At 54.3% G+C, this 27,859-nt stretch overlaps 1 long non-coding RNA gene across 1 annotated transcript; it reads left to right on the forward strand.

Annotated features, from left to right (window-relative positions):
- Positions 1 to 1,075: 1,075 nt before the first annotated feature.
- Positions 1,076 to 27,859, forward strand: LOC120655911. Its single transcript, XR_005667766.1, has 3 exons — positions 1,076 to 1,143; positions 26,195 to 26,271; positions 27,413 to 27,859. It is a non-coding gene; the product is annotated as an uncharacterized LOC120655911 (long non-coding RNA).

Consider the following 27,859-nt stretch of genomic DNA (forward strand, 5'->3'; position numbering starts at 1 on the left):
GTGGCAAAGTATCCACCTAGATAGCACAATCATGGCGGCAAAGCATCCGCCCGAACAGGGGTGGCAAAACATCCACCCAGAGAGCACGACCAAAGGCGGCAAAGCATTTGCCCGAAGCAAACCTCAACCAACAAGGCGGCAAAGTATCCGCCAAAATGTAACGATCTGAACAACCAAACTGATGATGGTGCAATGAAGCAAGGGCAGGACGACCATAACGATGACCACCACCACCGTCACCAAGCCAAGAATGACGCATCAACCGGCCGACAAAGCTTTAAAGATAAGACGACACCTCCCGACCAAAGTGGCCTAGTTTTTCACCTGAAAAGCTTGCCGGAGAAGCGGGATGAGGAGTAGTCGATGACGCCAAGATAAACGGTGCCGAGAGCGTCGCCGTCATCGGCCCACAAACGGGCAAACGGCTTTCGCCTGTACCCCTCATCCCACCCCAGAGGCCCCAAGAAACATGCAGCCGGGCAGCCGCAGGGGGAGCACTCCGAGAGCAACGCCGCCATAGAGGGGGCCCAAAGGGCCAAGACGCTGGCGCGGCGGCGGCGGCGTACCATGCCTCGCCGCGGCCGGAGCCGTCTGCCGCCCAGAAGCCTCCCCCTTCAACCTCAGCACCTAGAAGACCATGAAGGGGCAGAACCGCTCGAGCAGGACGACGCAGCAGGTGTCGAGGTCGGCCGCACCATGGAGCGGCCGCAGCCACGCCGGGCTGGGCGGGGCCGCACCCCGCACACCAGGAGGCGAACGCCATGGCGGCCAAGGGGTGGCAAGAACGGGGCGCATCCAACCGGAGACGCGCAAATCCGGCGAGGGGAGGGGCGGATCCGGTCTCCGGCAGCCGGCGTCGAGCCCGGCGGGGGCTGGAGCAGAGACACCGGTGAGGAGGCTAAATGGGCTTGGATTTGAGCGGGAGAAGGGGGAGGTGGGAGAGGAGAGAGGGAGGAGGGAGGACGGCGGGGCCGCCGCCGTCGCCGGCCGCGGACGACGGCGGCTAACGGAGACTGCGCGGGAGGGGGGCCGCCTGAGAGCGCTCGGGTGGAAGGCTCTGGGCAATCAGATGGATTCCACCATGTTTTCCACCCTGCGGTAACGCCGCCGCCGCCGCTCCGCCTGGCCGTCCGGAACCTTGAGGTCAGGAGACATCAGTCATCTCAACTGTATAGTTTTAGTTTTGGTGGAATAAAGGTTCGATCCTCGCATATGTTGACAAGAATTCATTTGTAAACCGTGTGAAACCCTAAACATCCATGCGCAGATCTACCCTCAAATCATATCAGTAATCTCTCTCTGTTTGTGCAAACAATCCCTCCGTTCCTTTGTGAAATTAAATTTTTAAACTGGAATTTTTGATCTTTTGGGTGTTCGGATAGGAAAAAATCCCACCTTGTTCAATTTTTTCCACATAGTTGGAAGGTATAGGGATGTAACTGTTGTAACCGGTTCAGGATCAATCACCGCTGGACGCTCGCTCTCCTCTCGCTCTCTCTCTGATAGTCTGATGAACTCGCTCTCGCTTTCTCTGATGAACTCGCGATGAACGCGCTCGAACACAGGGACAAGGAATTGGCGCAGCGCACAAACTTACTGCTTTTCTGTTTTCCTCTTCTTTTGTTGAGTCGATTACAGGCTCGGCTTAGATCACGGACGCATGCGCCCACGCCCCCCTGAATTAGCTGCGCCATCCCACAGACAAGGAACGTGGGCGCCGTTGCCGGATTCTAAGCTCCATCAATGATTATTAGGGGCACCCTAATCAAGAGACTAAAACCGCTCTAAAACACAAATACATGCTGGGTAATTGTAACAGCCCGAAAATTTATATTCCTAACCACCTCCTAATTATTTATCTCTCTTAATTTTCCAAGCAACCAATCATATTCTACCTCTCCTAATCTATCTCGCTCTCTCTAACCAGCACATGCACGCACAACCAGTAGGCTAAGCAACAAACAAGCTATCCACTTGAACTTAGCTGCACATGAATACCAAAAACTTGCACGCCAGCCCTTGCTGTGCTCAGCTCGCCCTGCTCGAGCTATTGCTGCTGCGTCCACGCCCCTGTGACTGGCTCCTCCTGCTGTCCTCGCTCGCGCTCGCAGCATGCACGTGCGACACGCCGGCCCCGCGACGAGACCGCGCAATGCCGCCGGCACCACGCCGTGCCGCCCATCGCCGTGTCCCCACCTCGCCCACGCCGCTACAGCGTCCTCGCCGGCTTTACCACTTCGACGCTCACGCCCTCAACGCTGCCGTCGCCTCAGCTCCGAAATCGCCACTGTTCGCAGAGACGACGAGCTGCCGCAACCCACGCCATCATCCTCGCCGCACGTCCTCGCGCGACGCCCCCGCTACCCTCCGCGCCTATAAATGGGTAAGGACGTGCCGAGCCCCGCCACCATCCCGAGCTCGCCAAGCCGCCTAACTCCGTTGTTCGTCTCTCTCCCAGCTCCGATTTCATCCTCCTCTGATTCTGCACAGAGAAGGGCGCCTCGTCGATCTTCGGAATCCGGCCACCATAGTCCAATTTCTCTTGTGGTGAGCACCTCCCAACCCTCCTATACCAGCCCCAATTCACGCTCTTCGCTATTGCCGCCTGAGCATAGCTCCCCACGAGCTCCCATGGCCGCAGCAATGGCCACCCTTAGCCGACCTCCTTTAACCCCCCCTCCCATGCCCGGAGTCACCGGAACCGAATGCCCTCGCCCTCCTCTCTCTCCCCATGCCCTCGGCTCCAAGAACGGAGGCCGGGAGTGCCTTTCCGGCGGAACTCCGGCGGTTGCCCGCGGCGGCGCCGCCGTGGACGACTCGTTATCTGTCCCCGTGCACTACCAGTTTACCCCCTCCTCCTTGTTAAATGCTAGTGGGCCCGTGGGCCTCAAAGTGACTGGACATAGCTCAATAGCAGCACGCAGAGCACTAATCACCACAGCTAATCACGTGTATTTAATCAAAATACATGGACCCACTTTCCAGAAAATCACCCGTTTATTCAGCTTTGTAATTTAATTAGTAGCCACCCGTTGCAAATTCATATCTCCACCGTCCATACTCCGATTCATGTAATTTTTCTTCCTAAATTCTTCTCAAATCATGTACTGTCCATTCTTCTTATTTTCATCTCCGTTTGAGCTCATTTTATGCTTGCTTGTGTTTGTTTACCGGTTGTGCCGTTTCTGCCCGCAGACGACGGAGTGACCGAGGAGGAGCGCGCCGAGGAGCCAGAGGACCCGTGCCACGAGCAGGAAGCTGCCGCCACCGACGCATACGTAAGCGAAGGCAAGTTTCATCGACCCCTACGTGAGCGGTTGCATCCATGTGAGGACGTCTAGTTGTAGCCTTGGTTTAGGATCGATTACATATACCGTTACTTGAGTGATTGAGTGTGCTCATGCATGCATCTGAGTAGTCATGCATATCCAGAGCTGAGACTAGGATACGAAGAGATCTGGCTGAGACTAGGGCAGCTGGGTATGCTGGAGCCGGCGCTACCGTGGTGGTAGGCTCGAATTGACATGTTGAGGGATGGTTGCTGCCCTGGTGAACCATAAGAACCGAGTTGTTTTGACATCTCACCTACCTTACCTTAGTACGACCATAGGTTCCGGTATGGGCCGGACTTAGCCTAATCCCACTGGTTAGCCTGACGGTTGCAGGAATGGTTTACGGGTACAGACCATTGGAGTCTGGGCCCGAGGATTTGTGCGGCCGGGCTGGGGCGTGACCACGGCTGGGTGTCGGCTATGTCGGTTGTCCGTTCGGGCAGTCGAGCGTGTGAGTACAGTGTACGACCTCTGCAGAGTGTATAATCCATTCGAATGGTCCGTGTCCATGGCATGGACAGGCTACGGTGTGGTCCTGACAACTAGTGAGCTACCTACTGTGGGTTGGGTCTGGAAGGGTTTGCATACCATTAGTTACATTGCCAATAGATTGTGCTTAATATGTGTCGTACATGTCATTCCCCTCCCGTAGGGCGAGGTGGAACTTCCTGAGTACTTTTGTACTCAATCCTTGTTGATTTTCTCCAGAGGATCTTGACTTTGTGCCGGAAGACTACGAGTAGATCGTGTCCGCACCCAAGCTTTTCGAGTGGAGTCGTGATGGATGAAGAGCTAGTCCTGCATGTCGTTATGCTAGTTGTTATCCTATGGTTGTTCTTTGTAGCTTTGTGTTGTCACTTTACTCCTCATATACGTGTTAAATAAAGCTATGTATGACTCTTGACTCCACTTGATGTAACATGTATTGTGCCGGAGACTTAATTCGGTAAATAATATATGGTTTAGCCTTGATCTTCGAGTCGGGGCGCTTCAGGTGGTATCAGAGCCATGCTTGGCTGTAGGACACGAACCGGTAGTGAAAGATGACCGTAAGAGCCCTAGGATGGTCAATCATTGAAAATCTACTACTCCTTAAACTTTATCGTTGTTATGCTAACCCTACCCTTGAAAGTCAGATGGCTGATGACTGGACCACCACCTACTGCATCAAGGAAGATGGATTCCCCATAGTGCTTTATGCTGCCACGGTGCGACTTGGTATTCCGGAATGTCCGGAGTATGTGGGTCGCGAGTTCATGGAGCATGGCACCGAAAGCTGTGAGGTCACCATCCATATTGGCGCCAATGATAAGTACTTGGAGATGCAACCCTGGAGCGTCACCGCCATTGGAGCCCGTATGCCTGACACCATTCAGCTTGCAGCTCGCAAGGCGCTGCGGTACCTGTGCCAGATGTTTGAGTGGCACTTGGGTTCCACCCCATGAAGTACTTTCCCCCGATGGATCATAACTGTCCTGCTTGGGCGGCGAGGATCCGCAACCTGGAGAGCACCGCAGGGACAGAGAAGAACCCCACAGTTGTCGCAATGTCTGGCTATTTGCTTAGCCTCGACGATTTGTGCGATCAACTGCATCAGCGTGTGAGAGGTCTAATCCAGCGTGCCGAGGGAGCGGAGTCTCGTTGGCGTGGGGCTAAGCTGGCCTTAGCTCAGGCAGAAGCCCGAGCGGCTGAAGCTGAAAGCCGCCTTGTTGTGGCCGAAGAGAACCTTAGGGAGCAGGCAGATCACCACAGTCAGCTCCTTGGGGGTGTCTACCTAGTGGACCGTGCTAAGCGCAAGGAACGCCATCCCAGGACTGCCGCAGAGCCGCCAATCCTAGAGGGAATTCCGTTGTATCCCTTGTCCCAACCACGCTGGAAGATTGGTGAATCAGTGCCACCCACACCTCCCGCGTCTCCCCGAGATCCCGGAAACAGTGACCCCGAGGACCGTGTTGTAGGGTTCAGTAGTTGAGGTGACCCGGCCGACCCTTAAAAGTCGAGCCGCATTATTATAATCCGTCGTGTCATGTATCCCTGCTTGTTTGAACGAATGCTTGTGTGGTGCTTGAATGATTTGTTTGTGTGCTATAATATATATACAAATCTACCCCAGTAATAAATTAGGAGAGTCACCTAATCTTACCTTATCCTTCCTTGACCGCAGATGTCCCGTCGTTCGAGCCGAGTCCAGAGACTCCATGCTCAGGAAGACGGTGACGAGGTCAACCCGAGAAACCAAGCCCCTCTGAATGTAGCCCCAGAAGCACCAGAAAATGGACACCTACCGCCGCCACCTCCCCGTGCCCCTGCACCCATTGACTTGGCAGCCATATTGCAGCAGCAGAATCAACTCCTTCAAGTTCTTGTGACCACTCTTACAGCTCAAGCTCAAGGCAATCTTGGCAACCATAGACCTGCAGTGCATCATAATGGCAATGGCAGCAGAATTGCAGATTTTTACCGCTTGCAGCCACCTAAGTTTGGAGGATCTGATAACCCTATAGAGGCAGATGATTGGCTGCGAGAGATTGAAATGAAGCTCGAAGTGGTCCATGCTGATGATAGAGACAAGGTTTTGCTCGCAGTACAGCAGTTAAGGGGACCAGCCCTTACTTGGTGGCAGAGTTACAGGGAAATAAACGAAAATGCTAACGAGATGGTATGGGCTGACTTTGTCAAGATCTTCAGAGAACATCACATTCCCAGCAGTGTTATGAAGCTCAAGAGGGATGAGTTCAGAAAGTTTCGTCAAGGTGGTGTGACGGTGACAGAGTATCTTCATAAGTTCATAGAGTTGTCTCGTTATGCACCAGAGGATATCAATGATGACGAGAAGAAGCAAGAAGCTTTTCTTGGTGGGCTTAACCCTGAAATCAGGACCTTGGTTGAAGTCACCACCCATAGTGACTTTAATGCCATGATCAACAGGGCTATCACCACTGAGAAAAACAGGAAGGTAGAACTCAGTGAGCGCAAACGACGGTTTGAAAGCAAGAAGCCCCAGCAGATGGAGAAGTTTCAGAGGACTCAGTTTCTGGCTCACTCAGGCCAGAGGAGCCAGGGTGCCTTCTCATTCAAAGATCACCCCGGTTCTTTCCAGAAGCCAGCCCAGTCAGCTCCTGTTATGAAGACCCAGAATACCTTCCGCACCCAACCGTTTGGTGGAAGTCAAGTGACCAATGTGAAGACTTGTTTCCACTGCCGCGAAGCCGGACACTACAAGGCCAACTGTCCGTATCTCAATCAGCCCGCCCCTTCTATTTTCTCCAACTCTGTTCAAGGACCAAAGCAGCCAACGGGAGCCAACCGTAAGCTAAGAGCCACCAATAGTCCTTCGGCAAGGCAATGGTGAACCACGTATATGCTGAGGAAGCAAAGGATGCACCCGGAGTGATTTTCGGTGAGTTCCTGGTCCAATCAGCTCTAGCCTCAGTGCTTTTTGATTCTGGAGCATCACATTCCTTTATATCCTCCCACTTTGTGGAAAAGCATGATATACCTACTATAGCCCTTAAGGGGCCGCTAATGACCCATTCTCCTGGAGGTTGCATACCTTGCCACTTAGGTGTCTTAGATATCCCTATAAACTTAAGTGGAGTAGTATTCCTTACCAACCTAGTAGTCCTCACTTCCAAAGGGATAAACGTCATACTCGGGATGGACTGGCTCACCAAGCACCGAGAAAATATAGCTTGTGCTGAGAGAGCAGTAATAGTCACCAACCACCAAGGGCAAACGGTCACATGCCTAATCCAGCCTAGCCTGACAGACTCCATGGTGAACCACATCCAAGCAGAATCCCCCGAAGATGTGCAGGTAGTTCGGGAGTTCGCAGATGTATTCCCAAATGAATTACCCAGTATGCCTCCAGAAAAAGAGGTAGAGTTTGCTATTGACTTAGTCCCTGGAACCAAGCCTATAGGAAAGAATGCCTATCGGTTAGCAGCCCCAGAGCTTGCTGAGTTGAAGAAGCAGCTTGAAGAGCTTCAACAAAAGGGATTTATTAGACCCGCTGCTTCCCCGTGGGGAGCCCCAGTGCTTTTTGTGAAGAAGAAGGATGGGAGCATGATACTTTGTGTGGACTACCGCGATTTGAATGCAGTCACCATCAAGAACAAGTACCCTCTGCCCTGGATTGATGACCTGTTTGACCAACTGAAGGGGGCTAAGTTCTTCTCCAAGATTGATCTGAGGTCAGGTTATCATCAGCTCAGAGTTCGACAAGAGGACATCGCTAAAACAGCCTTCAGATTCCGTTATGGCTAGTATGAGTTCATAGTGATGCCTTTTGGGCTGACTAATGCTCCTGCCTTTTTCATGACTTTCATGAATAAGGTGTTTATGGAGGAGTTAGACCGGTTTGTTATGGTATTCATAGACGATATACTGGTCTACTCTAAGAATGCTGAGGAGTATGGACAACACCTTAGAGTTGTGATGGGGAAGTTCAGAAAACACTAGTTGTATGCCAAGTTCAGTAAGTGTGAATTCTGGTTGCATAAAGTCAGTTTTCTGGGTCATGTGTTAACAGCCGAAGGTGTTGAAGTGGATCCCGAAAAGGTCAAGGCTGTATCAGAATGGAAGCAACCAACCTCAGCCTCAGAGATCAGGAGTTTCTTGGGATTAGCTGGCTATTATCGGAGATTTATCTAAGATAGCCCGGCCTATGACCGAGTTGCTCCGGAAGGACAAGAAGTTTGTCTGGTCTGAAGCTTGCAAGAGAAGTTTTCAAGAGTTGAAGAGGAGACTAACTTCTGCCCCAGTGCTAGTCTTGCCAGATAATCAGAAGAGCTTTGTCGTTTATTGCGACACATCCCTACAAGGATTGGGTTGTATGCTTATGCAAGAAGGAATAGTTGTAGCTTATGCCTCAAGACAGTTGAGAACACATGAGCACAACTACCCCACCCATGACTTGGAGTTAGCAGCAGTTGTGCATGCCCTCAAGATTTGGAGACATTATCTGATCGGGAACAAGTGTGAAATCTACACGGATCACAAGAGTCTGAAGTACATTTTCACCCAGTCGGACCTCAATCTTAGACAAAGAAGATGGTTGGAGTTGATCAAAGACTAAGATTTGGAAATTCATTACCACCCTGGAAAAGCTAATGTGGTGGCTGATGCGCTCAGTCGTAAAGCGTATTGCCACCACTTAGTTACGCAAGCCCCAGAGCTGAGTGAAGAAATGAGGAAGTTGAACCTAAGGGTTGTATGCCGCTCTTGTAACTACAACCTTAGTGTTCATCCCATCCTGGATGACCAGATCAAGGAAGCTCAGATGGAGGATAGGAGATTGGTATGGATTAAAGGTCGCAACAGTGAAGGCAAAGCCCCATATTTCAGAGTAGATAAAGATGGAGTCTTGTGGTTCAAGAAGAGATTATGTGTGCCTAAGCAAGGTCATTTCCGCAGGACTATCTTGGATGAAGCCCATAACTCAGCTTATTCCATTCACCCCGGCACTACGAAAATGTACTTGGACCTTAAGGAGAAGTATTGCTGGAATGGTATGAAGGGGGATATCGCTCGATTCGTCGCTCATTGTGATGTGTGCAAAAGGGTCAAGGCAGAGCATCAGAAGCCCAGTGGGTTACTTCAGCCGTTACCAATTCCAGTATGGAAGTGTGATGAAGTTAGTATGGATTTTATCACCGGTCTACCAAGAACACAGAGCGGTCATGACTCAGTTTGGGTGATTGTTGATCGACTCACTAAAGTGGCACACTTCATCCCAGTGTGTACCACTTATGGAGGTGATAAATTAGCCAAATTATATATTGAGCGTATTGTGAAGTTGCACGGAATACCTAAGAGGATTGTGTCAGATAGAGGCACCCAGTTCACTTCGAGATTCTGGAGTAGGTTACATGAAGCACTTGGTACAAAGTTGAACTTCAGTTCAGTCTATCATCCTCAGACCGATGACCAGACTGAAAGAGTTAATCAGATCCTTGAAGACATGCTAAGAGCAAGTGTCCTTACTTATGGCAAAAATTTAGAAAACAGTTTGCCATATACGGAGTTCTCTTACAACAATAGCTACCAGTCCAGTTTGGAAATGTCGCCGTTTGAAGCCCTCTACGGGAGGAAGTGTCGCACACCTCTCATGTGGACCGAAGTTGGTGACCGCATTATTGAGGGCCCAGATTTTATTAAAAAAGCCAAAGACAAGATAGTAGAAATCAAAGAGAATCTAAAGGCAACTCAATCCCGCCAGAAAAGTTATGCCGATAAAGGAAGGCGTGCTCTCAGCTTCGAAGTTGGAGACTATGTGTACCTTAAAGTTACCCCAATTCGCGGCACACACAGATTCCAGGTGCGAGGAAAGTTGGCCCCACGTTACATTGGACCTTTTCTAATTATCAAGAAAGTGGGAGCGGTAGCCTATAAGCTTCAGTTGCCGGCAAAGAGGTCAGATGTGCACGATGTGTTCCATGTGTCCCAGTTCAGGAAGTGTCTGCGAGTACCGGAAGAACAAGTGGCCCCAAAGACAATCGACCTGCAGGATGATCTCAGATATCAAGAGGTGCCACTGAAAAATTTTAGACATTGTGACGCGAAGAACCCGCAACTCAGCAGCCAGAATTTGTCGAGTTCAGTGGAGCAGACATTCGGAAGCAGAAGCAACTTGGGAGAGAGAAGACGCGCTCCGAGCCAAGTTCCCTAATCTCTTTAGTAGTGTAGCTGAATCTCGGGGACAAGATTCAACCTAAGTGGGGTAGGTTTGTAACAGGCCGAAAATTCATATTCCTAACCACCTCCTAATTATTTGTCTCTCTTAATTTTCCAAGCAACCAATCATATTCTACCTCTCCTAATCTATCTTTCTCTCTCTAACCAGCACATGCACGCACAACCAGTAGGCTAAGCAACAAACAAGCTATGCACTTGAACTTAGCTGCACATGAACACCAAAAACTTGCACGCCAGCCCTTGCCGTGCTCAGCTCGCCCTACTCGAGCTACTGCTGCTGCGTCCACGCCCCTGTGACTGGCCCCTCCTGCTATCCTCGCTCGCGCTCGCAGCATGCATGCGCGACACACCGGCCCCGTGACGAGACCGCGCACTGCCACCGGCACCACGCCGTGCCGCCCATCGCCATGTCCCCACCTCGCCCACGCCGCTGCAGCGTCCTCGCCGGCTTTGCCACCTCGACGCTCACGCCCTCAACGCTGCCGTCGCCTCAGCTCCGAGCCCGCCACTGTTCGCGTTGACGACGAGCTGCCGCAGCCCACGCCATCATCCTCGCCGCACGTCCTCGCGCGACGCCCCGGCTACGCTCCGCGCCAATAAATGGGTAAGGCCGTGCCGAGCCCCGCCACCATCCCGAGCTCGCCAAGCCGCCTAACTCCGCTGTTCGTCTCTCTCCAAGCTCCGATTTCATCCTCCTCTGTTTCTGCACAGAGAAGGGCGCCTCGTCGATCTTCGGCATCCGGCCACCATAGTCCAATTCCTCTTGCGGTGAGCACCTCCCAACCCTCCTATACCAGCCCCAATTCACGCCCTTCGCTATTGCCGCCTGAGCATACCTCCCCACGAGCTCCCATGGCCGCAGCAATGGCCGCCCATAGCCGACCTCCTTTAACCCCCTCTCCCATGGCCGGAGTCACCGGAACCGAATGCCCTCGCCCTCCTCTCTCTCCCCATGCCCTCGGCTCCAAGAACGGAGGCCGGGAGTGCCTTTCCGGCGGAACTCCGGCGGTTGCCCGCGGCGGCGCCGCCGTGGACGACTTGTTATCTGTCCCGTGCACTACCAGTTTACCCCCTCCTCCTTGTTAAATGCTAGTGGGCCAGTGGGCCTCAAAGTGATTGGACATAGCTCAATAGTAGCACGCAGAGAACTAATCAACATGGCTAATCACATGTATTTAATCAAAATACATGGACCCACTTTCCAGAAAATCACCCGTTTATTCAGCTTTGTATTTTAATTAGTAGCCACCCGTTGCAAATTCATATCTCCACCGTCCATACTCCGATTCATGTGATTTTTCTTCCTAAATTCTTCTAAAATCATGTACTGTCCATTCTTCTTATTTTCATCTCCGTTTGAGCTCATTTTATGATTGTGCTTGCTTGTGTTTGTTTACCGGTTGTGCCGCTTCTGCCCGTAGACGACGGAGTGACCGAGGAGGAGCGCGCCGAGGAGCCAGAGGACCCGTGCCACGAGCAGGAAGCTGCCGCCACCGACGCATACGTAAGCGAAGGCAAGTTTCATCGACCCCTACGTGAGTGGTTGCATCCATGTGAAGACGTCTAGTTGTAGCCTTGGTTTAGGATCGATTACATATACCGGTACTTGAGTGATTGAGTGTGCTCATGCATGCATCTGAGTAGTCATACATATCCAGAGCTGAGACTAGGATACGAAGAGATATGGCTGAGACTAGGGCAGATGGGTATGCTAGAGCCGGCGCTACCGTGGTGGTAGACTGCCAGGTGAGTGCTACCGTGGTGGTAGGCTCGAGTTGACATGTGGAGGGATGGTTGCTGCCCTGGTGAACCATAAGAACCGAGTTGTTTTGACATCTCACCTAGCTTACCTTAGTACGACCATAGGTTCCGGTATGGGCCGGACTTAGCCTAATCCCACTGGTTAGCCTGACGGTTGCAGGAATGGTTTACGGGTATAGACCATTGGGGTCTGGGCCCGAGGATTTGTGCGGCCGGGCTGGGGCGTGACTACGGCTGGGTGTCGGCTATGTCAGTTGTCCGTTCGGGCAGTCGAGCATGTGGGTACAGTGTACGACCTCTGTAGAGTGTATAATCCATTCGAATAGTCCGTGTCCACGGCATGGACAGGCTACGGTGTGGTTCTGACAATTAGTGAGCTACCTACTGTGGGTTGGGTCTGGAAGGGTTTGCATACCATTAGTTACATTGCCAATAGATTGTGCTTAATATGTGTCGTACATGTCATTCCCCCACCCGTAGGGCGAGGTGGAACTTGCTGAGTACTTTTGTACTCAATCCTTGTTGATTTTCTCTATAGGATCCTGACTTTGTGCCGGAAGACTACGAGTAGATCGTGTCCGCACCCAAGCTTTTCGAGTGGAGCCGTGATGGACGAAGAGCTAGTCCTGCATGTCGTTATGCTAGTTGTTATCCTATGGTTGTTCTTTGTAGCTTTGTGTTGTCAATTTACTCCTCATGTACGTGTTAAATAAAGCTCTGTATGACTCTGGACTCCACTTGATGTAACATGTATTGTGCCGGAGACTTAATTCGATAAATAATACAAGGTTTAGCCTTGATCTTCGAGTCGGGGCGCTTCAGCAATCGGGCCCACGAAGCCCTACAGTCTCCTTCCAAGCTGGGAGAAGGGAAAGGACTCCAAGAAGCCCAAGACGCAGCCCACGTACACAGTGCGGCCCGTCCGCACCCCCCTCGAACCCGCGGGGTGATCTCCGCCTCGCTCGAGGGCTCCCCGCCGAAGCCCTCGACCGCGCCCCGTGCCTCCACCTCGCTCGAGGGTAGCGAGCCTGCCCTCGAGAAAGCGGATCGTCTACACCCTAAGGAGTTGAGCAGCCGGACCCCTGGGGTCCGACTCCATCTCACCGGACCAATGGTCCTGGACCCGCTTCCTGCTCGGGGACGGGTCCGGTGTCACCACGTGTCCCAGAGGTGGAAATGCTCAGCACCTGTGGCCGCGGACCGGGACCCCCGCAGATGGGTCCGGGACCTCCACGTGCCTATCCGGACCCCCGTGAGCTCTCGGCTCAGCTAGCTGCTAGGGAGGGGTCCGGAGCCGCCATGTGTCACGCGGACACGGGCGCGGGCACAAGCCTTCCGCTGGAAGCTCCTTGACCTAACTGTATTAAGTGCGAGTGGTTGAGGCGTGCTCTTATGACACCGGGCAAAGCCACCCCACGACAGAAAGGACAAACAGTCCTTCCACTCACCCGCCCGCCGTACGGAGGCATTAATGCCAACCACTCCTCCACAGCGCCTAGGTCTGACGGCGCCAGGCCGCCGTCCCCCACAGTGGCTATGACCAGAGTCTTATCCGCCAACTCCGGTCACTGCTCTGTCATTCCAGACGCTGTGATCACACTGTGGGAACCTGTGATGCAGTGCAAGACGTGCTCGGCACTGCTCCAGCTACTATGCTGCCAACTCCCCATACCTCTTTCGTACTTTCCCTTCCGCAGAGCCCCCGAACGGCATGGGCACGACTCTCGGAAGCGACTCCGGCCTTAACCAGGACAAGACCCTAGCCTGCAGTACCTTCGGAACGCCACCACGCCGCCCGCTGGAGCCACCAGGATGCCGGTGCGATCCTCGCAAGACCAAGGACGAAGCCCAGGACGACTGCCACGCCCGGCGCCATACCCCACAGTGTACTTCTCACGGTGCTTGACCATTGCACCCCCGCGATTCGGGGAAAAGACGACGACTTTCATGACCACTTGTGCATGTACACCGTCCCTCCTTGTGTCTATAAAGGGAGGAGGCGGGCGTTCCCTTAGGGGGGTCGGCCCATTCGTCAGGACAGAACGCTTCGCACCACCAGCAGAGCACATACGCTCCTCTGAGCCCCGATATTTGCACTCGCCTCAATCAACTCCTCCTCTAGCGGAGACTTGGGAGCTTCCCTCTCTCTCTCGCCTCGCTTGTACCCCTTACTACAAGCACCCCCGGTGCAAGATTGTACAGTGCTCTCGCACACCCCTTTGCTGGACGTACGACCCCACGACCGGAACCAGGATAAACCCGTGCGTTACTGTATTGCCTCTTGCATCAACATCTGGGACAAGGAACACGCAGCATCATCACTGGTTCGGTCCGGACCGCCGAGTCAGGGCACCGACAGTTGGCGCCCTAGGTAGGGGGAGCTGCGTGATATTTTATCTTTTGTTCCCATTTGATCTCCTGGGATGGCGAGCAGATCCAACCCATTCCCCATGGGTGCCACGGATCCGCTCCCAGCTGGATACGTGATTTGGTTCGGGAGTCTCGACTTCGTCGTGACCGGCGACCGCCACGGCACGGACATCCTCCCGTCCGGAGGCAACCCCGACACGCCGACACCACCGTCCCGGCGCGGGAGGCACCCGCGCCGACACGCTCAGTGAGTGTGCATGGCGCGGCGCGGAGCGGCTCACCTTGCCACCCCCGCATGGGTCGAGGCAAGCGGGTCACAGTCCGGCGCTGCAACGGAGGATGCCGTCACCTCACCATCACCGACTGCGGGAACGGCCTGCCCTGCCTCCCCCACATGGGTCGAGGCTGGCAGGTCGCAGCCCGGCGCCGTGGTGGAGGACGCCACCGCTTCACCGCCACCAACTGCAGCGACGGTACCTTCCGAGGAGGGCGCGACCGCGACATCACCCCTTCCCTCCGGGATGCACACCCCCGCTACGACCCACACTTCATCCGTCAGCACCAACGTGAGTGCGCACGAGGATCTGCCGGGTTATCGCCTCATCTCGATCCACGACCTCGCGGCACCGCCACTTGGCAGCTCGTACCCCGACTCCTCGGATGAGGGGTACGTCTTCGTGCGCGAACGCATCGCCCCGGACTTCTCCGGAGTTCGCGATCGCGAAGCACTCCTGGCGTTCCAGGCTGCGGCAGACTACTGCTTCGCCTGCTCCGACGACTCCAGCGAGGAGGACTACGATCTTGCCCGGAAGTTCTCCATGGTCGAGCGGGAGGAGCGGGGCAACGACGCGGCAAACGACACGGCGGACTCACCGATGAACTGACCAGTTGAGCCACCGATGAATTCCGCTGTGCCCAGAGCAGCTACTCCGACGAACCACACCCAAAACTAACGTTTGGAACATTCAGGTTAAGCTACGTCGCTTCTATCCTTGAAATTCCAAACCCTTTTGTACACCGTTTGTACTCATATTTCCCGGAATAATAAAGGAGTATGCTCTACTTGTTTATTTTTTCGGAACCTTCCGAACCCTCGGGGGCTCGGATGCGCATGAACACTGAGGTACGCTTGGCTTTACCCTCGGCAAAGCCAAGCCTCCCTCGGGGGCTACTACAGGGGGAACCCCCAAACGTCCCCAAAGCATCGCCACCATTTTTTTAAAAAAAATTCGTATCTAAGATTCTCGTATACTTACAAAAATGGATGCGAGGCGTAAGCGACTACGGTACGGGGCCGGCCGAGCCGCGGGACCGCCTACGCCTCCGGGATACGGCATCTCCACTCACCACCCTACGCCTAAGTTGCTTATGAACGCGAAATTCTTCACAGAAATTTATCTAAGTCACATACGAGAGCATGAAAACTTAGTAACAAAAACAGCGCGCACGAACGCACAAGGCCTCGAGCGGCCAACACTGTTGGTTTACATTAATCTGTCTTCTCGCATGGAAACATGTTAAAGGTAAATTGCTAATCCGACTGCATGGGCTCTACGAGCCACCGACTTTCTACAGGTCCCCCTCTCCGACGCGTGTACCCTCGAGGGCCACCCTCGAGGGCTACACCGTCGAGGGCCACCCTCGGGGGCTACACTGTCGAAGGCCACCCTCGGGGGCTACAAGCCGGCAAATGAGAATTGCGAAGTCCTCACCAATGCTTGGAACACACAGCCGCTATGTCGCTTCTATCCTTAGAGTTCCAAGCTATTTGTACATCGTTCGTACTCACATTTACGATTTCCCGAAACAATAAAGGAGTATGCTCTACTTGTTTATTTTTTGGGAACTTTCCGGACCCTCGGGTGCTCGGAGGCGCACGAACACTGAGGTACGCCTGGTTTTACCCTCGGCAAAGCCAAGCCTCCCTCGGGGGCTACTACGGTGGGGGGAACCCCCGGACGCCCCCAAAAAATCGCCAATGTTTTTTCGAAAAATTTCCGTATCTAAGTTTCTCGTATACTTGGGAAAAACGGACGCGAGGCATAAGCAACTATGGTACGAGGCCGGCCGAGTCATGGGGCCGCCTACGCCTCCGGGATACGGCACCCCCCTCACCACCTCACGCCTATGTCGCTTATGAACGCAAAATTCCTCGCAGAAGTTTACCAAAGTCGCATACGAGAACACGGAAAAAAGAGTAAAGAAAACGAGGGCTCGAACGCATAAGGCCTCGATGGGCCACACTGTCGATTTACAATTACCAATGTCTTACATCTACAAGTACTATTGTGATGAAGTACTAACTCATTACATGGGCTCCGAGGCCCAGACTACCTACAGGCTATCATCCCCTCCTTGCGGATCTTCTGCAGCATTGAATTCGGCTATGGGGGGATGTCGGCTTCCAGCTTCACAGCCAGGACGGTGGCGAACTCCTCGGCGGCGGCGGCGGCGTCATCCATGATGGTCGACGCAGCATCCGCATCGGCGTCGGTTGTTATGACGTACCCCGACGACACCCTCTGGAGGTCCATGATGTAGTGTGTCGAGGCCACGACGAGGGCTCGTAGGACACCAAGGCGGAAGGTGCTCTTGGCGTGCTCGGCGATCCGACCACCTAGCGCTCGCAGGCGGCTGATCACCGAGCTATGAGCGCAGTGTTGACTGCCTCCTTCTCCACAGTCTCGTCCGCTACTCTCTGCCTCAGCTCTGGTCAAAGGAACCAAGATAAGCTGTGATGAAATAGGGTCCGACAATAGCGAAATCTCGAGCACTCACCCACGATATTCTTCTGCGCTTCCTCCTACTGGACTCGGGCGGCCTCTTCGGGCGAGGACAAGGAGTCCTCCTTCTCCTTGAGGGCGGCCTCCGCATTCCGGATGGCCACCTCCTTTTCCTCGAGGTAGACCTGGGCATCCTCCGGGCCGGGTCGGGTTCGGGTCGGGCCAAAAAAAGCCCGGTGTTTTTTCTAGCGGCCCGTGCCCGACCCGACCCGGTGGCCGGGCCGTAAAATTGAGCCCGCACCCGACCCGACAGCCAGTCGGGTCGGGTCGGGTCGGGTTCGGGTCGGGTCGGGCCGGGCCTATGTAAAATGTCGGGTTTCTTCGGGTTTTTTCGGGTTTCGGGTCAAAATTTTTAGCCCGTGCCCGGCCCGTTAGTCATACCAGGTCAAAAATTTTGACCCGAGCCCGCCCATCAAACTCTTCGGGTCGGGTCGGGTCGGGCTATTTTCGGGCGGGTTGGGTCGGGTCCGTCGGGTCGGGCAGCCCATGCCCAGGTCTACCTCGAGGGGGTTGCCCTTTTCCTCGAGGGTCCCGGAGAGCGTGGCGACGGTCGCCTTCTCGCATTGGAGCTCGGCCTCCTTGTCTTGGAGCTCGGCCTCCTTGTGCTGGAGCTCGACCTCCTTCTGCTCGAGCGCCGTCCTGACACGTTGCAGCTCGGCAGTCTGCGCCTCGGCCTCCTGAGCCTTCTGCTCCGCCGTGGCCCTCTGGATGTCGCGCTCGCCGGCGGTTCGCGCCAACTCTTCCTCTAGCACCTGTTGACGCGCCCCGAGATCTGTCATCTTGGTGTTGGCGTCGATGTTCTTTAGCACCAAGTTGGCATTGTGCTGCCCAAGCCAGCACATTTGGGAGTACAGCCGGTTCAGCTCGTCGCTCTTTTTGCGCGAGATGTCCCTCAGCCACTGCAAGTGGAAGAGTGTGAATGAAACGAACAAAATCAAGGCCAAATACTAACGATTCCGGGGAGAGAGCCACCTACCTGGCAGATCTGGAAATCCGTCGTTCTATGAAGCTCTAAGGCACGGTCAAGGTGGCCCAAAATCTGAGAGCCGGCCTCGAACTGCGCCTTCCAGACGGCTTCCTCCTCCTGCTCGCTGCGGAGAAACTCCAGAGGGACCCCGGACTGGACGATCGCCCCGGGACGGGGCCCCTCGGACGTCCCCGCATTGAGTACCTCCTCGGAGGCCGACTTGAACTCGGCAATCCGGTCGGCGGCACTGGCAGCAGTAGCAGGATCGATGTCCCTCGAGTTCCCGTACTCCTCGCTGCTCTCCGGCAGTTGCAGCACCGGTTTCACAATCTCGGGCGCCGCTTGCGCTGTCACCGCCGCAACAACCCCGTCGTTCTGAGCCCCCGCAGGCTCCGGGACACGGGTTTCCTCCTCTGCCGGCACCCCTGGCACCGACTCCTCCGCGACACCCTCGACCCCAGCCCTCGGGGGTTCGAGGACGAGGGTCTCCACCCCTATTTGGCTGGCGGGGCGGTCCTGCGCGCCCCCACCAGTTTCTCCTTCTCCTTCGACCGGCCAGGCGGCACTGTCCGCGTCGCCCCGACCGGCCTCGACCTCGACGTCCGGCCGGGAGGTGTTGTTTGCGCCGCCCCGGCTGACCTCCCCCTCGGCGTCAGCCTGAGCGGCCGTTACAGCGCCACCTGGGCCGGCATCGCCCCTGCACTCTGGCGCTCGAGCCTGTAGGGCCTTCTGGGCCCCTTGAGCCATCGCCTCCTGGAGTTTCGCGGCCTCCGCTACAATGTCCACTACGGGGCTACATCCCTGACGATGGCCCCGGAGCTCGTAATCGGGGAAGAAGCGCTGAAGTCAACAGGATTGGGGGGCTAATTAAACGAATGCGAAGAATAAAATCAAAATCACTTACCCTGATCGGGCGCTCAAGCTGCGCTTGCCCGAGCCGCTCCATTGGGCCCGCAGCACACTGACACCTCTCGACGACTGACCTGAGGGCGTCGTCCTCGGATCGGCCTGGAGCCTCGAAGTCATCTGCGCAGGCGTCTCCGCACTCGCTGCGGACCCACCGCTACCCGTCGACACCGCGGGCGCTGGAGTCCCCCTACCCATCGCCGGTAGAGACGACTTATGTCCTGTCGCAGGCGCAGACGACCTCCCGCCCGCTGCCGGCGTGGGCGACCTTCGTCCCGCCGCTGGCGTGGGCGATCTCCGCTCCGCCCCTACGAGGGGCGGATTCACCAATGAACCTGGTGTGAGCCTCGCCTCACCCAGCGTCACGGGCACATCCTCGTCGCCAGTCCCTCGATAGACCGGTAGGGAACCCGCGCCTGTCGTCGCCTCGTCGTCGTCCGAGAAGTTAATCTCGGCATCCGAGGAGCCCTCCTCCTCCTCGGTGGACTCGGGCGTAGCAGGCCGCGGCTTTCCCTCCGCGTGTGCAATTTTGCACGCCTTGTCGTGCTTTTCCTTCCTCTTCCTCTTCTTGGCGGCGGCCGCCTCCGCCGCGTCCTTCTGCTTCTTCACCGTCTCTGCGTATAGGCGGTTGACTTCGCATTCCTCCGGGACCGGAGGCCTTGAGGTGAAGCCCCTGCAGCTCAACCCCTGCGAAACACAACCAAGTCAGAATCAGGGAGTGGGGAGAGGAGAAGCACAAATCGGTAACGAATTGAAACTGGAACTCACCACAGAAAGGTACCCCGCCTCGGGGCGCATCTTGATCTTCCAAAGATCCTCGGGGTTGTCAGGGAACTCCGCCACCGTGCTCCTCTCCCTCCGGGCAGCACGAGCGACGTCCTCGAGCCCGAGGCCCGGGCCTCGAAGGTGAGGTCGAATATCGGCAGGCTCCTCTCCGTGAGAGGAATTACCCTCTGCCGGTGAAAGTTCACGATGACGGCTGCCGCCGTCAACCCCTTCCTCGCCAGGTGCCACAACGCCTCAGTGAGCACTTCGAGCCTGGTCTGATGCGCTGGGGGCGATACCCCCCAGTCCCACTTCTCCAGCCTCTCCCGGAGCACCTTGTTGGTGAACGCCGGGAGTCGGTTGCCGAAGTTGCGCAGGTAAAACTACCCTCGAGTCTACCCGGCATTGTTCGTCGTCATCCTGTTGGGGATGTACAAACTCATCCGGGTTGGACGCAAGTGGAGTATCAGACCGCCGACGCGGGCGAACCTCTTCGGCTGGCCCCGCACGATCTCGATGAAGAGCTCTCCGCGGAACAAGTGGATCCAAAGATCCCAGTGCGCCTCGATCCCCAGATACCCCTCGCAGACAGCGACGAAGACCGCCGCCTGCGAGATGGAGTTGGGGCTGAAGTTGTGCAGCTCCACCCCGTAGTACTCGCACAGCGCCCGCATGAATCTGCCGACGGGGATGCTGAATCCCCGCTCGTGGAGTCGCACGAGACTCACGACGTAGCCCTCGGGGGGATTTGGTTCGGTCTCCTCTGGTCGCGGGGGGATCCACGCCGGCCGCTCCGAGTTGATGTTCACCGGCAGCAGCTTGTCGTCGACCAGCTGCTCCAAAACCGCCTCGGTGGTGGTGGACTTCCCCCACGATAACGGCTCCTGGACATTCGACATCACTTCGAACCGCTGGGGGTGCGGGAAGGCAAGCTTTACGGTGGCTAAGGTGCGCTCTCGCTCTCTCCTTCCTCCTCTCGCTCTCGGCTCTAGACTCAGGATGCAGGGGAGGTGGAAAAGGCAGGGGAGACGAAGGCAAAATGGCTAGGTGAGCCCAAACAATCCCCCCTTCCCCGTTTTTATTCATCAAAATGGGCTGATTCGCTGTCGTGGCCCGAATTAGCCGCATTCAATGTGGTAGATTTTGCTGTCGCCAACGGCTGGGCCCCACGACCGCGGAGTCTCCCACGCGCGCACTTGGCAATAATTATGGCGCGGTAACCGACGGGCGCGGCGCAACTTAGCACTGTACTATCCGTCAGCCGCCGCCCACGCCTCTTCGCCTACCTAAGGCAGCTTCCTGAAAAGGCGCGCCCGCACTGCACCTCACGTATCGGGCCACGTCGCCCACGATCAGCGGAAGACCCGCACGCACGACCTACGACTCCGCGCCGTTTGTGAACTGTGACGGAATATTCCTTTCGAGGGCTCTTCACCCTCGAAGGAACCATATTCCGAGGCCTTACTGATCAGGGGTTTGAAGCCTGGCCCGTCGAGGGTTCGATAGGCGCCCCAGATCGCCAGAGTCAGGGACTGCATGGATGTGCCGTACAAGCTACCCTCGAATGTGGAGTTCGAGACATCCTACGCAGTGTTCAAGGCCAGTCGAGGGTGCCTAGCAAGGGGATCCCATCGAGGGAGAGCATCGAGCCCTCAGACCCTATCGAACGGGTCCGAGCCCCGCCTAGCGAACCTTTGCGAGCGCTTTATGTGATGTGTCCATGGACCACGAGCCGACCCTTATCGAACAGGGCACGGACATCCACTTGAACTACCCGATAATAGCTCACCGAAGCAGCCATAGCTCGCGGCCTGGGCATGGGTAGCATGGTGCGCTTCACCCCTCCTCACTGCGGAAGGGCGACGAGGGTCGTAATAAAAGTCGAGGGTCCCCTGGACGCCTTCACGCAGGCCGGGGCTCGGGGGCTCCTCGCACACCGCGGCTCAGACCGCACCCTCGAATGGGTCGGCAACCGTCGATTACGAAGTTCCACGTGTTCAACCAAAACCCTCACTCTTAACGCGCACCTGCCAGATGGTTCGGCAGGACCCTGAGTCGCTGCGCCAGCACAAAGAACGCCAAGGCCGGCTGAAAGGAATGCCGATGCTAGGTGAAAAAGACGTTGGACGGCCACCCCAGTAAAGCAACCAGGCAGGGCGACGTTTATAGCCATTGGACAAGTGCAAACACTCCTCCAAGGCCTCGGGGGCAACACCCGCGGGTGCGCTAGCGCGCCCCCACGAAGGAAACTTCACACATTCGAGGACCAAAAGCCTCTACAGGGCTGACGCACACCATACACCCTCGGTCATCCTCTCCGCGAAGGAGGAGACTTCATTGCTCTTTACAAACAAAGATTACAAAGGGTTACCAGCTCGAAGCCGTCAAAAAGTACAAACGCATTGCCACCTGCGTGGCAATTTTCTCTGTCTTGGGGAGGATCGAGCGCCGATGAAGAGCACCAAGTCCTTGGCCGACATCACGACCAGGCTGCTCGGGCTTGCGAGGAGTAGCCCCCAGACCGCACGGGTCCGATGGGATGCCCTCCTCGCAAGCTTTCTTCTAGTGTCTCCTCCACCGAAGACCTTGCGGGGGGTCGAGCTGGTGGACAGTACCCTCTGCACCATCTCCCCGAGAGCGACGTTGTCGCCAAGAGGGACGATGCGAAGAACGGCCACCAAACCTGGCGCCGACGCCATGGTCAGGCGTCTCAACGCCCCTTCAGGCTGAGGGACATCGCAGAGGTAGGGCCCTACAGGCCCAATGCTCTTCTGCTAATCCCACTGAAGCCTAGGGATGGTGAGCACGCCCTCTCCAGCTTTCCCCCGCCGCTTGCAAGCATTCTTCTAGCATCAAAGCCTAAAGAAGCCAGGCCACCCCGTCCAGGGGACGACCGTGAAAGGCAAAGGGAAATATTACTAGACTTAGGCGATGCTAGAAGTAAGAGCAGGGAAGTTGGAGAGGAAAGGGAGTCCCACGATCTCTATTTATAGCCGCATCGGGTGCCAAGCTTTAAGCTTGGATCGCCCGTGACGGTGCGGCACCCCACGAGCAAAAGATGACATCGGTTACCATGCCGAGACGTGACCAAACAACACAAAGCCGAGCCCCTGGACGCAGAGCAGCCCAGCATCAGCGCTAGCCGACTGCCCTCGAACGGCGTGTTGTAAGGTGACCAGGGAAAGCAGGGCTGAGACCCTGAACGCGGGATAGCGCGGCAATAGCACCAGCTGCAGAGCAGCAGGCGCCATCATGGCCCTAGCCTGCTCAGCGCCCTGACGCGACTCGCCACCCGAATAAGACAAGAAGGCGCGCGCGCCTCGGAGCGCTTTTTCCAGGCACACTACCCCGACCGACGAGTTGTCGCATCCACCAGGCCAGCATCCGGATGCGTCTGGCGGGAGCGCAGCACCGATCGATCACATCAAGGTGTAAATTTGCCGAAATACCCTTTGGCTGAATCCCCTGACTCGACCAAAGGCTCGGGGGCTACTGTCGGGTACCATGATTAGGGGCACCCTAATCGGGGGACTAAAACCACCCTAAAACACAAACACATGCTGGGCAACCGGGCCCACGAAGCCCTACAGCCTCCTTCCAAGCTGGGAGAAAGGAAAGGACTCAAAGAAGCCCAACATGCAGGCCACGTACTCAGTGCGGCCCGTCCGCACCCCCCTCAAACCCGCGGGGTGATCTCCGCCTCGCTCGAGGGCTCCCCGCCGAAGCCCTCGACCGTGCCCCGCAACTCCGCCCCGCTCGAGGGTAGCGAGCCTGCCCTCGAGAAAGCAGATCGTCTACGCCCTAAGGAGCTGAGCAGCTGGACCCCTGGGGTCCGACTCCATCTCACCGAACCAGCGGTCCCGGACCCGCTTCCCGCTCGGGGACGGGTCCGGTGTCACCACGTGTCCCAGAGGTGGAAATGCTCAGCACCTGTGGCCGCGGACCCGGACCCCCGCAGATGGGTCCGGGACCTCCACGTGCCTATCTGGACCCACGTGAGCTCTCGGCTCAGCTAGTTGCTCGGGAGGGGTTCGGAGCCTAAACGTGTCACGCGGACGCGGGCGCGGGCACTAGCCTTCCGCTGGAAGCTCCCTCACCAACCCGTATTAAGTGCGAGTGGTTGGGGCGTGCTCTTCTGACACCGGGCAAAGCCACCCCTCGACAGAAAGGACAAACAGTCCTTCCACTTACCCGCCCGCCGTACGGAGGCATTAATGCCAACCACTCCTCCATAGCGCCTGGGTCTGACGGCGCCAGGCCGCCATCCTCCACAGTGGCTGTGACCGGAGTCTTGTCCGCCAACTCCGGTCACTGCTCTGCCATTCCGGACGCTGTGACGACACTGTGGGAATCTGCGACGCAGTGCAAGACGTGCTCGGCACTACTCCAGCTACTATGCTGCCGACTCCCCATGCCTCTTTCGTACTTTCCCTTCCGCGGAGCCCCCGAACGGCATGGGCATGACTCTCGGAAGCGACTCCGGCCTTGACCAGGACAAGACCTTGGCCTGCAGTACCTTCGGAACGCTGCCACGCTGCCCGCTGGAGCCACCAGGACGCCGGCGCGATCCTCGCAAGACCAAGGACGAAGTCCAGGACGAACTGCCACGCCCGGCGCCATACCCCACAGTGTACTTCTCACAGTGCTTGACCACTGCACCCCCGCGATTCGGAGAAAAGACGACTTTCATGACCACCTGTGCATGTACACCGTCCCTCCTTGTGTCTATAAAGGGAGGATGTGGGCGTTCCCTTTGGGGGGTCGGCCCATTCGGTAGGACAGAATGCTTCGCACCACTAGCAGAGCATATACGCTCCTCCGAGCTCCGATATTGGCACTCGCCTCAATCTACTCCTCCTCTAGCGGAGACTTGGAAGCTTCCATCCCTCTCTCGCCTCGCTTGTACCCCTTACTATAAGCACCTCCGGTGCAAGATAGTACAATGCTCTCGCACACCCTTTGCTGGACGTACGGCCCCACGGCCGGAACCAGGATAAACCCGTGCGTTACTGTATTGTCTCTTGTATCAACATCTGGGACGAGGAACACGCAGCATCATCACTGATTGGGTCCGGACCGCCGGGTCAGGGCACCAACAACCACACACACGACTCTGCATGAACGGAAAGGACGCGCACGAGGGGGGAATGACGTCATGCTCACGCTAACAAGCTAACATGAACAGTACACAATACGCAACATATTAGAATGTACAACGGTAACCACCACTATTCAAATATGACCTTATTGGTCCATCACTTTCACTGCTTGCAATGGGTTTCCTCAGGTTGTTAACCACGCTCTCCCATAATCTATGCTTCATTCGTAAGGATTTCTTTTTTAGTCCTAGAACAGTGGAGGCTGTCCAGCCCTTATGAAAGGACAATTGCACTGAATTTTATTGCTATGGTTGTGATGTTCCAATCTGACAACTTTAGTTAGTGCAAATGTTTGTCTGATGTTTGATGACTTTCATCTGGGTAAAACGGAATTTGATTACATATTGATATGGTATTTGTACTGGTTGCCACGAACAGCTCAGTGGTGATATTTTTCTATCCTTGATGATTGTATATTGGATAAATCTCCACTGATGAGGTATTTAAGGCTTTAGTGGAGTGGGTTGTGTTGGCCCTTGTCTTGAGAGCTAGCCTCAGTTTCAGTTAAGTAGCTCTTAAAGTAACTTCTACTTGGCATGATAATCAAGTCCAAATTTTGAACAATAGAGATGTTAGTCTCATTTTGAAACCATTCTTTCTGCTGTTCTGTGGCCTGAGGGCTACATTTAGTTGCAAACTGTGTTTTTGCTGAAGTTATTGTTGGATGAACCCTTATGCATCCACTTTTGACATTTTTGACACTTGATACACCTGCTTGTGACAATTCCACCAATAGTATTGGGAATTGAGTTGTCTTTGTCATTTTAAGTAGTAGCTGCCACTAGGTGGTGGCCCTAATATTGTTGTTTCAAGTTTTTCTGTTTTCAGTTTGATTTGGTTATCCACATCATAACTTGGGGACAACAAACCATTTTTCCCATTTTATCTCAACGGATTTTTTCATTCTTACAATGTTTCAGTCTTTTAGATTGTCGAGGTGATAAATTTTTATCTCAAATAACTCAAGTTGGTGCATCCTTAACTTTGTGGCCCTTTTGCATCCACTGCATGTTGACAGTTTCGAAACTTGATACACATGCTTGTGACAATTCCACCACTAGGAACTGGAATTGTGTTGTCTGTGTCATTTTAAGCAATGGCAGTAACTATGCCGTGGCCCTAATATTGTTGTTTCAAGTTTTTCTGTTTTCAGTTTCATTTGCTTATCCATTTCATGGGTTGGGGACAACACATATTTTTTCCCATTTTATCTCAGATGGATTGTCTTGACTTCTTACAAAGTACATAATCATGTAGGTTGTAGAGGTTAAATATCCATACCACGAATACCTCAAGGTTGTACTATGATACGATTTAATTTTAATTATCCATCGATCATCATCTCTACATGCAGTTGTATTGAAATTTATGCGCATGTTCTGGTTAATGTTCTACTATTTGTTTTATACTTGGATTAGTCTTTTAACCTTTTATTAATCATAATGCATGCTGCAGAGCTGGCGTCACTTCTCTACTAAGGGTAGGGAGCCTGCTGACAAAGCTGAGAGTGTTCTGCGTCTGTGGTGGCAGCGGTAAGTGGACAAGAATTCGATGCAATGCCTCTGCTTATTATTCAATCAAATCCTTTGCCGTTGATGACAAATTCCACATACAATATATCAACGTAGTATGATGGTGTACTTGTTATGGAAACAACCTTGGAAAAATTGCTAAGAAATTGTATTTTTTAAATTGTTTCTGATTAAACATTCATGTTTGCACATAAAAAGGAGTATGCACACATTTCAAAACAAATGGAGTTAGTACCGTTCATAATATTTTTAGAACTGCCAGTCATTTTTTTTTCACCACGCAGGGGAGCTCTGCATCTTTATATTATAGAGAGAAAGGGGTAAAGATCCCTGCACAACGCAACCCCCAAACTTCTCCTAGGAGGTGGAAGGAGGTTGGCAGGCTGCACAACATTACATCACAGACAGATCACCTATTATTAATTTATAATGACGCACAAAAACGACCTATGTAGAGGCCTCACACCAGATCCTGCATGACCCAGACCTCTACACAACCCATAACCAGGTGCTGGAGCTTTTTAGCTCCAGACGACATACACCAAAGTCTTGCCTCCTCCCTAAAGAAATTTAAGGCAGTCGGCAAGGAAGGAGAGGCACCATCAAAAACACATTTGTTCTTGTGATTTCAAAAAGTCTAGCGCCTAGGATCATAACAGAATTAAACCCTTGTCTTCAAGTTTTCTCCATCTTCCGTCTAGCTTTTCTCCATCATTTGACAAAGCTTTGTTCATTACATCTTGGCACCACCACAGTGCGCCCCAATCCTTGGGAGGCTAGCAGATTAGAACAGAACTGCCGAGCAAAAACACAAGTAGTGAGGATATGTTGCACTGCATCCTCTTGATCGCATAACACACACTGCTCCGGGTAAGGGAGTCCCCTTTTTGCTAGGTGATCAGTCCAGCATTTTTTTCTGGATAGCTAACCAAAAGCACTGCCAGTCATAATGTGTTGTCTGAGTACAAAACTGTAGAGATTAATAAATATTTGAAGAGAAATAATGTCCAAGGGATAGAAATCACTTCTTGGAAGTACTCTGTGGAACAATCATAATTTCATTTTCAAGGTGGTATTTAGTATTATGTGCAATTCGTTTGCCACAAAACTCATTAGGAACCTCCTCTCTCTCATCTGACAGGGCTAGGAACCGTGTGGAAAATGCTGATTTAGCGCAGAGTGCCAAGTCTGCCTTTTGTGTTTAGACTGGTCGGTTTAGGGGGATCGACGTGCTATGTGGTGAAGTCGATGTGGGATCTCCACCATTGACCATGATGATGAAGACTGGATCATGGTGGTGATAGTTTTGTTTATCGGCGCGTTACTATTTTTCAAACTGTGAACCCCCCAGGGGCTGGGGTGGTGGCGTGTGTCTTGGGTGTGTGGTGGTGTGTGTAACTTGGCTATTTTGACCTTTTCCTCTTCTTAATGCAATGATATGTAGCTCTCCTGCATATTCGAGAATGAAGACTGGATCATGAAGTGGCTGAGTTTGATTTCATTTGCATGGTTAACTGGCTGGTGATATTTACCTAAGTATTTCCTTTTCTGAAGCAGTACATGTTTAATTAAATGCCAAAAATCTTAA

This window comes from Panicum virgatum, chromosome 1N (genome assembly GCF_016808335.1).
Source record: "Panicum virgatum strain AP13 chromosome 1N, P.virgatum_v5, whole genome shotgun sequence".
NCBI lineage: Eukaryota > Viridiplantae > Streptophyta > Magnoliopsida > Poales > Poaceae > Panicum > Panicum virgatum.